Below are 15376 nucleotides of genomic sequence, written 5' to 3' on the forward strand. Positions count from 1 at the left end.
TTTCTTTTCTTTTTTTTCCATTCCTTTCCTTCCTTTCCCTCCCTCCCTTCCTCCCTCCCTTCCTCCCTTCCTCCCTTCCTTCCTTCCTTCTTTCCTTCCATCCTCCCTCCCTCCCTTCCTTTCTTCCTTCCTTCCTCCCTCCCTCCCTCCCTCTCGCCTTTCTTTCTTTCTTTTTCTTTCTTTCTTTCTTTCTTTCTTTCTTTCTTTCTTTCTTTCTTTCTTTCTTTCTTTCTCTTTCTTTCTTTCTTCTTTCTTTCTTTCTTCTTTCTTCCTTCCTTCCCTCCTTCCTTTCTTTCTTCTCTTTCTTTTTTTCTTTCTTCTTTTCTTTGGTATCTATATGAAATGACTAAACTTACTATGGTCATTATTTCACAATATATATAAGTCAAGAAATTATGCTGTATACCTTAAACTTATGTAGTGTTGGATGTTAATATTATCTCAATAAAACATTTAAATGAAATGTTAAAATGCTGAAAAAATTATCTTTGCACAAATAGCAAGCAGTGCACAAAATTTTATGATTTGCCAATCTTTTATTATGCCTTGGAAATTACATTGTATGCTAATAGCAACAGATTAAAAATGATGAAATCATTTACATAGATTAGAAACTGTTGGTCTACTTTCCCTACTTTATATTCAGTGATGATTACATTCTTTAGCAATCAGGGTTAAGTCAGGGAAACAAAAACTACTCCAGTTATAATTTTTGTTTGTTTTCATTAAACTCTTTGTTTTGGGATACTTTTAGATTTATAGAAAAGTTACAAAAATAATACAGAGAATTTATGTTCTGTTCCTTTAATGTTAACATCTTATGTAACCTAGATGCATTTGTTAAAACTAGCATTGACACAGTACTACTGACTTTATTTAGAGTTCACCAATTTACCCACACATGCCCTTTTTCTGTTCCAGGATCCAAAGCAGGATACCACATTGCGTTTATGATCTTGTTTGCTTAGTCTCCTCCGATATATGACAATTTCTTTGTCTTGTCATGTCTTCCATGACCTTGACAGTTTTAAAGAGCATCATTGGTCAGATATTTTATTAGATGTCCCTTATTTTAGGTTTGTCCCTTATTTGATGTTTTTCTTATCGTTAGCATGGTGTTACGGAATTGACAATGAAAACACCCCATTTATTTTTTAAAAACGAGACTCAAGACTTTATTTAGTTTGACCAGTTTTTCCAATATTGTCCTTTCTCTGTTCCAAGCTCCGATGTAGGGTACCACATGGTATTTAATTGTCATGTCTCTCCATTCTGCTTTAGTTTGTGATAGTTTCTCAGTCTTTCGTTGTTTTTCATGACCTTGACAGTCTTGAGGACGACGAGTTGGGCAGCCTATGAGATGTCAACCAATCTGAGTTTGTCTGATATCTTCCCCATGATTAGATTGTGGTTATGGATTTTTGGAAAAAATACACCAGAGGTGAAGTGTCCCTTTTATCATATCATTTCAGAAGCTACATGAAATCCACATGAACTCCTCCTTCACTTGGTTGATTTTCTTCACTGCAAAGCACTCAAGGTTTTTTTTTTTTAATTTAAATGCAATTAGCCAACATTTAGTACATCATTAGTTTCTGATGTAGTGATCAATGATTCATCAGTTGCGTATAACACCCAGTGCTCATCACTTTTTTTAAACAGCTTTATTGAGATATAATTCACATACCATACAATTTACCATTTAAAGTGTTACAATTCATTGCATTTAGGTATGATACCTTTTCAAAAAAAAATTTTTTTTTTTTTAGATTTTTTATTTATTTATTTGAGAGAGAAAATGAGATAGAGCATGAGACAGGGGAGGGTCAGAGGGAGAAGCAGACTCCCTGCCGAGCAGGGAGCCCGATGTGGGACTCGATCCCAGGACTCCAGGATCATGACCTGAGCCGAAGGCAGTCGCCCAACCAACTGAGCCACCCAGGCGCCCCCCCAATTTTTTTATTGTTATGTTAATCACCATACATCATTAGTTTTTGATGTACTGTTCCATGATTCATTGTTTGTGTATAACACCCAGTGCTCCATTCAGTACGTGCCCTCTTTAACACCCCTCACCAGGCTAACCCATCCTCCCACTCCCCTCCCCTCTAGAACCCTCAGTTTGTTTTTCAGAGTCCATCGTCTCTCATGGTTCGTCTACCCCTCTGATTTCCTCCCCTTCATTCTTCCCCTCCTGCTATCTTCTTCTTCTTCCTTTTTTAACATACATTGTATTATTTGTTTCAGAAGTACAGATCTGTGATTCAACAGTCTTGCACAATTCACAGCACTCACATAGCACATACCCTCCCCCGTGTCTATCACCCAGCCACCCCATCCCTTCCACCCCCCACCACTCCAGCAACCCTCAGTTTGTTTCCTGAGATTAAGAATTCCTCATATCAGTGAGGTCATATGATACATGTCTTTCTCTGTTTGACTTATTTCGCTCAGCATAATACCCTCCAGTTCCATCCACGTCGTTGCAAATGGCAAGATCTCATTCCTTTTGATGGCTGCATAATATTCCATTGTATATATATACCACCTCTTCTTTATCCATTCATCTGTCGATGGACATCTTGGCTCTTTCCACAGTTTGGCTATTGTGGACATTGCTGCTATAAACATCGGGGTGCACGTACCCCTTCGGATCCCTACATTTGTATCTTTTGGGTAAATACCCAGTAGTGCAATTGCTTGGTCGTATGGTAGCTCTATTTTCAACTTTTTGAGGAACCTCTATACTGTTTTCCAGAGTGGCTGCACCAGCTTGCATTCCCACCAACAGTGTAGGAGGGTTCCCCTTTCTCTGCATCCCCGCCAACATCTGTCGTTTCCTGACTTGTTAATTTTAGCCATTCTGACTAGTGTGAAGTGATATCTCATTGAGGTTTTGATTTGTATTTCCCTGATGCCGAGTGATGTTGAGCACTTTTTCATGTGTCTGTTGGCCATTTGGATGTCTTTGCAGAAATGTCTGTTCATGTCTTCTGCCCATTTCTTGATTGGATCATTTGTTCTTTGGGTGTTGAGTTTAAGAAGTTCTTTATAGATTTTGGATACTAGCCCTTTATCCGATATGTCATTTGCAAATATCTTCTCCCATTCTCTCGTTGTCTTTTTGGTTTTGTTGACTGTTTCTTTGGCTGTGCAAAAGCTTTTTATCTTGATAAGGTCCCAATAATTCATTTTTGCCCTTGCTTTCCTTGCCTTTGGCAATGTTTCTAGGAAGAAGTTGCTGCGGCTGAGGTCAAAGAGGTTGCTGCCTGTGTTCTCCTTTAGGATTTTGATGGACTCCTGTCTCACATTGAGGTCTTTCAACCATTTGGAGTCTATTTTTGTGTGTGGTGTAAGGAAATGGTCCAGTTTCATTCTTCTGCATGTGGCTTGTTGAAGAGACTGTCTTTTTTCCATTGGACATTCTTTCCTGCTTAGTCAAGGATTAGTTGACCTTACAGTTGAGAGTCCATTTCTGGGCTCTCTATTCTGTTCCATTGATCTGTGTGTCTATTTTTGTGCCAGTACCATACTGTCTTGATGATGACAGCTTTGTAATAGAGCTGGAAGTCTGGAATTGTGATGCCTCCAGCTTTGCTTTTCTTTTTCAACATTCCTCTGGCTATGCGGGGTCTTTTCTGGTTCCATACAAATTTTAGGATTATTTGTTCCATTTCTTTGAAAAAAGTGGATGGTATTTTGATGGGGATTGCATTGAATGTGTAGATGGCTCTAAGTAGCATTGACATCTTCACAATATTTGTTCTTCCAATCCATGAGCATGGAATGTTTTTCCATTTCTTTGTGTCTTCCTCAATTTCTTTCATGAGTATTTTATAGTTTTCTGAGTACAGATCCTTTGCCTCTTTGGTTAGATTTATTCCTAGGTATCTTATGGTTTTGGGTGCCATTGTAAATGAGATTGACTCCTTAATTCTTTTTTCTTCTGTCTTGTTGTTGGTGTATAGGAATGCCACTGATTTCTGTGCATTGATTTTATATCCTGCCACTTGACTGAATTCCTGTATGAGTTCTAGCAGTTTTGGGGTGGAGTCTTTTGGGTTTTCCACATAAAGAATCATATCATCTGCAAAGAGTGAGAGTTTGACTTCTTCTTTGCTGATTTGGATGCCTTTTATTTCTTTTTGTTGTCTGATTGCTGTGGGTAGGACTTCTAGTACTATGTTGAATAGCAGTGGTGATAGTGGACATCCCTGCCGCATTCCTGACATTAGGGGGAAAGCTCTCAGTTTTTCCCCATTGAGAATGATATTCGCTGTAGGTTTTTCGTAGATGGCTTTTATGATATTGAGGTATGTACCCTCTATGCCTATACTCTGAAGAGTTTTGATCAAGAAAGGATGCTGTACTTTGTCAAATGCTTTTTCTGCATCTATTGAGAGGATCATATGGTTCTTGTTTGTCTTTTGTTAATGTATTGTATCATGTTGATTGAGTTGCAGATGTTGAACCAACCTTGCAGCCCAGGGATAAATCCCACTTGGTTGTGGTGAATAATCCTTTTAATGTACTGTTGGATCCTGTTGGCTAGTATTTTGGTGAGAATTTTTGCATCCATGTTCATCAGGGATATTGGTCTGTAATTCTCCTTTTTGATGGGGTCTTTGTCTGGTTTTGGGATCAAGGTAATGCTGGCCTCATAAAATGAGTTTGGAAGTGTTCCTTCCATTTCTATTTTTTGGAACAGTTTCAGAAGAATAGGTATTAATTCTTCTTGAAATGTTTGGTAGAATTCCCCTGGGAAGCCATCTGGCCCTGGGCTTTTGTTTGTTGGGAGATTTTTGATGACTGCTTCAATTTCCTTAGTGGATATAGGTCTGTTCAGGTTTTCTATTTCTTCTGGTTCAGTTTTGGTAGTTGATACATCTCTAGGAATGCATCCATTTCTTCCAGGTTATCTAATTTGCTGGCATAGAGTTGCTCATAATACGTTCTTATAATTGTTTGTATTTCTTTGGTGTTGGCTGTGATCTCTCTTTCATTCATGATTTTGTTGATTTGGGTCATTTCTCTTTTCTTTTTGATAAGTCTGGCCAGGGGCTTATCAATCTTGTTAATTCTTTCAAAGAACCAGCTCCTAGTTTTGTTGATCTGTTCTACTGTTCTTTTAGTTTCTATTTCATTGATTTCTGCTCTGATCTGTATTATTTCTCTTCTCCTGCTGGGTTTAGGCTTTATTTGCTATTCTTTCTCCAGCTCCTTTAGGTGTAGGGTTAGGTTGTGTATTTGAGACCTTTCTTGTTTCTTGAGAAAGGCTTGTATTGCTATATAGTTTCCTCTAAGGCCTGCCTTAGCTGTATCCCAAAGATTTTGAATAGTTGTGTTTTCATTTTCGTTTGTTTCCATGAATTATTTTAATTCTTCTTTAATTTCCTGGTTGACCCATTCATTCTTTAGTAGGGTGCTCTTTAGCTTCCATGTATTTGAGTTCTTTCCAACTTTCCTCTTGTGATTGAGTTCTAGTTTCAAAGCATTGTGGTCTGAAAATATGCAGGGAATGATCCCAGTCTTTTGGTACTGGTTGAGACCTGATTTGTGATCTAGGATGTGATGTATTCTGGAGAATGTTCCATGGGCACTAGAGAAGAATGTGTATTCTGTTGCTTTGGGATGGAATGTTCTGAGTATATCTGTGAAGCCAACTGGTCCAGTGTGTCATTTAAAGTCTTAATTTCCTTGTTGATCTTTTGCTTAGACTGATACTGTCCATTTCAGTGAGGGGGCTGTTAAAGTCCCCCACTATTATTGTATTGTTGTCGATGTGTTTCTTTGGTTTTGTTATTAATTGGCTTATATAAGTGGCTGCTCCCATGTTAGGGGCATAGATATTTACAATTGTTAGATCTTCTTGTTGGATAGACCCTTTAAGTAGGATATAGTGTCCTTCCTCATCTCTTATTACAGTCTTTGGCTTAAAATCTAAGTTATCTGATATAAGGATTGCCACCCCAGCTTTCTTTTGGTGTCCATTAGCATGGTAAATGGTTTTCCACCCCCTCACTTTCAATCTGGGGGTGTCTTTGGGTCTAAAATGAGTCTCTTGCAGACAGCATGTCGATGGGTCTTGTTTTTTTAACCAATCTGATAGCCTGTGTCTTTTGATTGGGGCATTTAGCCCATTTACATTCAGGGTAACTATTGAAAGATAGGAATTTAGTGCCCTTGTATTGCCTGTAAGGTGACTGTTACTGTATATTGTCTGTGTTCCTTTCTGGTCTATGTTGCTTTTAGGCTCTCTCTTTGCTTAGAGGACCCCTTTCAAGATTTCTTGTAGGGCTGATTTTGTGTTTGCAAATTCCTTTAGTTTTTGTTTGTCCTGGAAGCTTTTTATCTCTCCTTCAATTTTCAATGACAGTCTAGCTGGATATAGTATTCTTGGCTGCATATTTTTCTCATTTAGTGCTCTGAATATATCCTGCCAGTCCTTTCTGGCCTGCCAGGTCTCTGTGGATAGGTCTGTTGCCAGTCTAATGTTTCTACCATTGTACGTTACATATCTCTTCTCCCGAGCTGCTTTCAGGATTTTCTCTTTGTCTCTGAGACTCGTAAGTTTTACTATTAGATGTCGGGGTGTGGACCTATTTTTATTGATTTTGAGAGGGGTTCTCTGTGCTTCCTGGATTTTGATGCCTGTTTCCTTCCCCAAATTAGGGAAGTTCTCTGCTATAATTTGCTCCAATATACCTTCTGCCCCTCTCTCTCTTTCTTCCTCTTCTGGGATCCCAAATATTGTAATGTTGTTTTGTCTTATGGTATCACTTATCTCTCGAATTCTGCCCCCGTGATCCAGTAGTTGTTTATCTCTTTTTTTCTCAGCTTCTTTATTTTCCATCATTTGGTCTCTATATCACTAATTCTCTCTTCTGCATCATTTATCCTAGCAGTTAGCGTCCCCAGTTTTGATTGCACCTCATTAATAGCCTTTTTGATTTCGACTTGGTTCGATTTTAGTTCTTTTATTTCTCCAGAAAGGGTTTCTCTAATAACTTCCATGCTTTTTTCAAGCCCAGCTAATATCCTTAAAACCATCATTCTGAACTCTAGTTCCGACATCGTACTAATGTCCGTATTGAGTAGGTCCCTGGCAGTCAGTACTGCCTCTTGTTCTTTTTGTTGAGGTGATTTTTTCCATCTTGTCATTTTGTCCAGAGGAGAATAGATGAATGAGAGAACAAAATGCTAACAGGGTAACAACATCCCCAGAAAATATACTGTAAACAAATGAGAAAAGACCTGAAACCAGGGGAAAAGAAAGGGAAAGAAAGAAAAAAGAAAAGGGGGAAAAAAAAAAAGAAAAAGATAAAAACAAACAAAAACAGAACAAAACAAAAAAAAGAGAATATGATCAAATATGATCAGGCTGGTGCAAAGATCAGTGTCACACACTAGATTTTGGGTGTATTTTGGTCTGTTAGAAGAAAGTGCCTCCCAAAATTTCAAAGAAAGAAAAACTTATATATGTACAAAAATAAGGGTTAATATGATGAAGGGGTGGAATATGACTGTAAAGATGAAAATTATAAAAGATTTTATAAAAGGAATTGATAAGATAAGAAGTTGGTTGAAAAAAGAAAGAAGAGGATTTAAAAAAAAAGAAAAAAGGGAGAGAATGTGATCAGGCGGGAGACTAGAACAAAGCCATACACTAGAGATTTAGGGTATATTTTGTTCTGTTAGAAGAAACTGTATCTCAAAATTTTAAAGAGAGAACAACTTATATATATATGCCAAAAATAAGGGTAACTACTATGAAGGGATAGAATATGACTCTAAAAATGAAAAATAAAAATGTTTTTTAAAAAGGGATTGATAAGATGTTGCTTGAAAAAGGGAAAAAGAAAAATTAAAAAAAAAGAAAGACAGTTTAAAAAAATTAACTTTGAAAGACTAAAGAATCATGGTAAAAAAGCCATGAATTCTATGTGCAGTATTGCTCTAGCGCTGGAGTTCTGCTGTTCTCATTGATCGGTAAACTTGGTCTTGGCTGGCTGTTCTCGCTGATCTTCTGGGGGAGGGGTCTGTTGCTGTGGTTCCCATATGTCTTTGCCGGAGGCGGAATTGCCCCGCCCTTGCCCAGTCTGGGCTAAGTAATCCGTTGGGGTTTGCTCTCGGGAGCTTTTGTTCCCTGCTAGGTTTCTGTACGGCTTTGGAGGCGGAGAGTGAAAATGGCGGCCTCCCGATCTCTGCCCCGGAGGAGCCGAGAACTTGGGGCCCCGCTCCTCAGTGAGCCCCAGAGAAAAGCCGTCAGTCACTCCCGTCTCCCCGGTCTCCGGCCGCACTCCGTGCTCACCTGGCCTGTGACCGCGCGTTTCTATGTCTGGCACCCGATCCCGGGTGGAGTCTCCAAACCCAGCAGATCCCTGTGGTGCACTCCTGCGCGGCTCCTCCCGGGGGAGGAAGGGGAGTCTCCCCGGATCTGCCACTTGTTGGGTCCCTGCTGGAGGAGCAGTGGCCCGACTGTGGTGCGGATCACAGTTTATGGCAACCCTGAGCTGAGAGCCCGCGCCTGGGCTCCGCCTCTGCAGCCGGCTTCCCTGCTCCGATACCTGGGAGCTCTGCCACACTCAGGCACCCCCGGTCTTTCTGTGACCCCGAGGGTCCCGAGACCACACTGTCCCACGAGGGTTCCACCCCCCGCTTTGCCACTGGAGTGACGTCCCTCAGCGGAGCAGACTCCTAAAAGTTCCGATTTTGTGCTCCGCGGCTCTATCACTTGCCAGAAGCGGCCGATGGAGGCCCCTCCCCCGCCGTCTATCCTCCCGAATATCGCCAGGGATTCACTTCTCCGCACGTCCTACCTTCCAGAAAGTGGTCGCTTTTCTGATGAGAGAGTTGTTGCTATTCTTTTCTTCGATCTCCTGTTGAGTTTGTAGGTGTTCAGAATGGTTTGATCCCTATCCAGCTGAATTCCTGAGAGGAGACGAGATCCAGGTTTCCTGCTTCTCCACCATCTTGCTCTGCAGCAGGTATGATACCTTTTTAATATATTTTTTCCTCTTTATTTTATTTCTTAATTTTTTAAATTTTATTTTATTATGTTATGTTAGTCACCATACAATACATCATTAGTTTTTGATGTAGTGATCCACGATTCATTGTTTTCGTATAACACCCAGTGTTCCAGGCAGTATGTGCCCTCCTTAATACCCATCACTGGGCTAACCCATCCCCCACCCCCCTCTGCTCTAAAACCCTCAGTTTATTTCTCGGAGTCCATAGTCTCTCATGGTTCACTCCCCCTCCAATTCCCCCCCCCTTCATTTCTCCCTTCCTTCTCCTAATGTCCTCCATACTATTCCTTATGTTCCACAAATAAGTGAAACCATATGATAATTGACTTTCTCTGCTTGACTTATTTCACTTAGCATAATCTCCTCCAGTCCCATCCATGTTGATGGAAAAGTTGGGTGTTCATCCTTTGTGTTGGCTGAGTAGTATTTCATTGTATATATGGACTACATCTTCTTTATCCATTCATCTGTTGAAGGGCATCTCGGTTCTTTCCACAGTTTGGCTATTGTGGACATTGCTGCTATGAACATTGGGGTGCATATGACCCTTCTTTTCACTACATCTGTGTCTTTGGGGTAAATACCTAGGAGTGCAATTGCTGGGTCATAGGATAGCTTTATTTTTAATTTTCTGAGGCACCTCCACACTGTTTTATTTTATTTTATTTTTTAAGATTTTATTTATTTGACAGAGACAGAGATAGCAAGAGCAGGAACACAAGCAGCGGGAGTGGGAGAGGGAGAGCAGGCTTCCCGCCGAGGAGGGAGCCCGATGTGGGACTCAATCCCAGGACCCTGGGATCATGACCTGAGCCGAAGGCAGATGCTTAACGACTGAGCCACCCAGGCGCTCTCCACACTGTTTTAGAAAGTGGCTGTACCAACTTGCATTCCCACCAACAGTGTAAGAGGGTTCCCCTTTCTCCACAACCTCTCCAACATTTGTTGTTTCTTGCCTTGTCAATTTTTGCCATTCTAACTGGTGTACGGTGGTATCTCAGTGTGGTTTTGATTTGAATTTCCCTGATGTCTAATGATGAGGAACATTTTTTTCATGTGTCTGTTAGCTTTTTGTATGTCTTCTTTGGAGAAGTGTCTGTTCATGTCTTCTGCCCATTTTTTGACTTGATTATTTGTTTTTTGGGTGTTGAGTTTGAGAAGTTCTTTATAGATCTTGGATACCAGCCCTTTATCTGTAGTGTCATTTGCAAATATCTTCTCCCATTCTGTGGGTTGCCTCTTTGTTTTGTTGACTGTTTCCTTTGCTGTGCAGAAGCTTTTTGTCTTGATGAAGTCCCAAAAGTTCATTTTTGGTTTTGTTTCACTAGCCTTTGGAGATGTATCTTGAAAGAAGTTGCTGCGGCCGATGTCAAAGAGGTTACTGCCTATGTTCTCCTCTAGGATTTTGATGGATTCCTGTCTCATATTGAGGTCTTTCATCCATTTTGAGTTTGTCTTTGTGTATGGTCTTAGAGAATGGTCGAGTTTCATTCTCTGCATGTGGCTGTCCAATTTTCCCGGCACCAATTATTGAAGAGACTGTCTTTTTTCCATTGCATATTTTCTCCTGCTTTGTCAAAGATTATTTGACCATAATGTCGAGGGTCCATATCTGGGATCTCTATTCTGTTCCATTCATCTATGTGTCTGTTTTTGTGCCAGTACCATGCTGTCTTGGTGATCACTGCTTTGTAATATAGCTTGAAATCAGGCAACATGATGCCCCCAGCTTTGTTTTTCTTTTACAACATTTCCTTGGTGATTCGGGGTCTTTTCTGATTCCAAAGAAATTTTAGGATTGTTTGTTCCAGCATTTTGAAAAATGTCACTGGAATTTTGATCAGGATGGTGTTGAAGGTATAGATTGCTCTGGGTAGCATGGACATTTTAACAATGTTTATTCTTCTGATCCATGAGCATGGAATATTTTTCCATCTTTTTGTGTCTTCTTCAATTTCTTTCATGAGTGTTCTGTAGTTCCTAGAGTATAGATCTTTTACCCCTTTGGTTATGTTTATTCTGAGGTATCTTGTGGGTTTTGGTGCTATTGTAAATGGAATTGTTTCTCTAATTTCTCTTTCTACAGATGCATTGTTAGTGTATAAGTAAGCAACTGATTTGTGTGCATTGATTTTGTATCCTGCCACATTACTGAATTGTTGTATGAGTTCTAGTAATTTGGGAGTGGAGTCTTTTGGGGGTTTTCCACATAAAGTATCATGTTATCTGTGAGAAGAGAGAGTTTGACTTCTTTTTTACCAATTTGAATAGCTTTTATTTCTTTTGTTGTCTGATTGCTGTTGCTAGGACTTCTAGTACTATGTTGAACAATAGTGCTGAGAGTGGGCATTCTTTTCGTGTTCCTGATCTTAAGGGAGAGGCTCTCAGCTTTTCCGCACTGAGGTTGATATTCGCTGTGGGTTTTTCAAAGATGGATTTTATGAACTTGAGGAATGTTCCCTCTATCCCCATACTCTGAAGAGTTTTAATCAGGAAAGGATGTTGTATTTTGTCAAATGCTTTTTCTGTATCAATTGAGAGGACCGTATGGTTCTTCTCCCTCCTCTTATTAATGTGTTCTATCACATTGATTGATTTGCGAATGTTGAACCATCCTTGCATCTTGGGGATAAATCCCACTTGGTCATGGTGGATGATCCTTTTAATGTATTGTTGGATCCTATTAGCTAGGATTTTGTTGAGGATTTTGGAATCCATATTCATCAGGGATATCGGTCTGAAATTCTCCTTTTTGATGGGGTCTTTGCCTGGTTTGGGGATCAAGGTAATGCTGGCCTCATAGAATGAGTCTGGAAGCTTTCCTTTGCCAAGCATTAGAAGAGAAATAATTAAGATTAGAGCAGAGATCAATGAATTAGAAACGAGAAACACAGTAAATCTGATTAATGAAACTAGAAGCTGGCTCTTTGAAAGAATTAATAAGATCGATAAACCACTGGCCAGACTTATCTAAAAGAAAAGAGAAAGGACCCAAATTAATAAAATTATGAATGAAAGGGGAGAGAGCATGACTAACACCAAGGAAATAGAAACAATTATTAGAAATGATTATCAACAATTATATGGCAATAAGCTGAGCAACCTGGATGAAATGGATGCCTTCCTGGAAACCTATAAACTCTCAAGACTGAAACAGGAAGAAATTGACAACCTGAATAGGCCAATAACCAGTAATGAGATTGAAGCAGTGATCAAAAACCTCCCAAAAAACAAGAGTCCAGGGCCTGATGGATTCCCTGGGGAATTCTACTAAACATTCAAAGAAGAGATAATACCTATTCTCCTGAAGCTGTTTAAAAAAAATAGACACCTTTTTAATTTTTAAAAAATTGTTGTAAAATATATATAACATAAAATTTGCCATTTTAACCAGTTTTCAGTGTACAATTGAGTGGGATGAATTACATTCATAAAGTACAACCGACATCACTATTTCTAGAACCTTTTCTTCACCTCAAACAGAAACTATGTAATCATCAAACAATAGACCCTCATTCCCTCCTGCCTCCAGCTCCTGATAACCTCTAGTCTACATTCCATCTCTTTTAAAAATTATTTTTATCTTATTTTATTATTTTTATTTTTAAATTTAAAACCAATTAATTAACATATATAATGTATTATTAGTTTCAGAGGTAGAGTTTAGTGATTCATCATTTGCATATAACACCCAGTGTTCATTATTATTTTTATTTTTTAAGTAGGCTCCACACCCATCATGGAGTCCAACATGGGGTTTGAACTCACAACCCTGAGATCAAGACCTGAGCTGAGATCAAGAGTCAGACACTTTACTGACTGAGTCACCTAGGCACCCCTAATCTACATCCCATCTCTGTGAATTTACCTATTTGGGGTATACTGCATATAAGTGGAATCATATAATATTGGTCCTTTTGTGTAATGGCTTATTTCACTTAGCATAATGTTTTCAAGGTTCATCCATGTATAGAAACACTCAAGGTATTTTAACAGAAAGAATTGAAGACGGGAATTGATTAAATAGGTAGTGGAAGACAGAAAAGGCATTCTAATACTAGAGTTAAAACAGAGAGATATCCTGTGGGAATCAGTGGATCAGCCTAGCCTGGAGAAAAAACAGAAGAGCTGAATTTATCAGATCGCAGAAGCTTAGAGGAGGGAGAGGTGGATATCATGTGGATCTGGTACCCATAGGTAGCTCTGAGGAGGGGTTTCTGATCAGCTGGTGCTGGTATACTTGAGAGTTCACGATGATGCTGGTTCTGCATGTGGGGCAAAAAAGTTAGAAACTGGAATGATCTGATATTGCTGGCCATCAAAACCAGAAGATTCAAGTCATGCATTGCTCCTCATCCTGCCTATCTTCCTCTTGTATCCAGTGCAGTCAGAACATAACAGGAAACCAGATGGGCATAAGGAGCTTGACTTGAGGCCGTGGGTGTGGACTGTGGGGCAAGGAAGTATAGCAGGATGGTGATTGGCTTAGTTATTGACCAAAATGAGGGTGACCATGTTTCCTTTAATTGAACATCTGTAAGAACAACTTCAGAAACAACTGACATGTTTTATTCCCCAAATAACCTAGTCAATCAGAATGAAGGCAGACCAGTTTGTATTCCAAGTTCTGTAGGACAGACATCCCATCACGTTTCTCATATCTTATGCTGAACTGGAGGCCTTTGAAATGGCTTAGGTCATTGGTTCCTTGAGCTTCCCTTATTAGTGGATATACTTTTTAAAAATAAAAAAAATTATTAAATTTTTTCCAGCTTTATTGAGATATAATTGACATATAACACTGTGTAAGTTTAGGGTATGCAACATGACGATTTGATATATGTGTGTATTGTGAGATGATTAAGAGAATAAACTTTTAATAAGGTTCAATGTATTTATAGATATAGGAAGGGGATTTGTTTTTATCTCATGGATTCTGTGAGTTTCCTATTTGGCTGCTAGCAACCTCAGAGCATCTTTCATTATAATGTGCACTTTTAAACTGGATCCTCCACTTTAGACCTTCAACCTTGTCTGGTGTATCAGTCAACATAGGTTAGGTTATGCTGCAGTAACAAATGACCCCTGAAGTGCATTGGCTTATGACAACAGAAGTCTAGTCTTGGAGCCATTAAGTGCAGATTTTCGGGTGACTTGTGGTTTGAAGAAAAAGTCTACAGAGAACTGTAAACATTGATCTTGTCTGGGGAGATGGACAAGACTTCCCTGAAGAAATGATACTTGAACTGTGATATGAAGGATAAAGTGGTAGTTGGGAAGAATGATCTAGACAGAGAGACCTGAGGGAAAGAGCCTATTTTAGGAAAAATAGAAGGCCAATGTGATTGGGGCAGAAAGAGAGAAGGGATAGAGATGAAAACATGGGACCTAGCAGTCAAATTAAGACTGTTTTCCTTATTCAAAGGGTGGTGGAAACCACTGAAAGATTTTAAGAAGTTGCATGGCAGGTCAGATTTTCATTTTTGGGGGGGCATGGAGCCCAACATGGGGCTTGAACTCATGACCCTGAGATCAAAACCTGAGCTGAGATCAAGAGTCAGATGCTTCACCAACTGAGCCACCCAGGCCCCACAGCTCAAATTTTCATTTTAAAAAATGACCATCCCTGCTGCCTTTGGAGAATGGCTTAAAGAACAGGTGGTGGACAGAGGTGGGTTTTCTGTGAAGCTAACAAAGCATAAGCTGCTGGTACCTCACTTTCATGGGCCCCCTCCAGGGCCTTGGGAGAGACCTGACAATGCACTCATATGGCTGTACTAATTCTGTGTTGGTACTTCTGTATTTTTCTTAAGGAGGAACTCCTCCTGCAGCAGTTGTACAGGTCCTGCAAAACCTGGGTGTGCCCTTCATACTCAGTAATAAACTTCCAGGATACACTTTCAAGTCCTTACTAAATACTTGGGGGAAATACTTAAGGAGAGGTCTTAAAAGAATTAAATCATTGATTTCAGTGCTGTCACCTGTTGTATCAGGTATGGTTTTGGCGATGAGCAACTCTGGCTGATTTCAGCAAAATGGGAATTTGTTGGAAGGACATTAGGGCCGGGGCTGGCACACTTCTGAAAAGGTCCAGGTAGTAAATCTTTTCAGCTTTGCAGGCCATATGTTGTCTGTTGTAACTACTTAAGCCTGCCGTTTTTGGGTAAAAGGAGCCATTGACAATGTGTAAATGAATGAGCATCACTGTGTGCCAATAAAGCTTTGTTCATAAAAACAGGTTGCAGACTGGATTTGGCAAGTGAAACATAGTTTGCTGATCTTTGTGTTTATTTGGAGACCCTGGAATCATTGGGTGTTTGGACCACAGGCTTTCACATGGGTGG

The sequence above is a fragment of the Neomonachus schauinslandi genome, chromosome 1, assembly GCF_002201575.2.
Source record: "Neomonachus schauinslandi chromosome 1, ASM220157v2, whole genome shotgun sequence".
Taxonomy (NCBI): domain Eukaryota; kingdom Metazoa; phylum Chordata; class Mammalia; order Carnivora; family Phocidae; genus Neomonachus; species Neomonachus schauinslandi.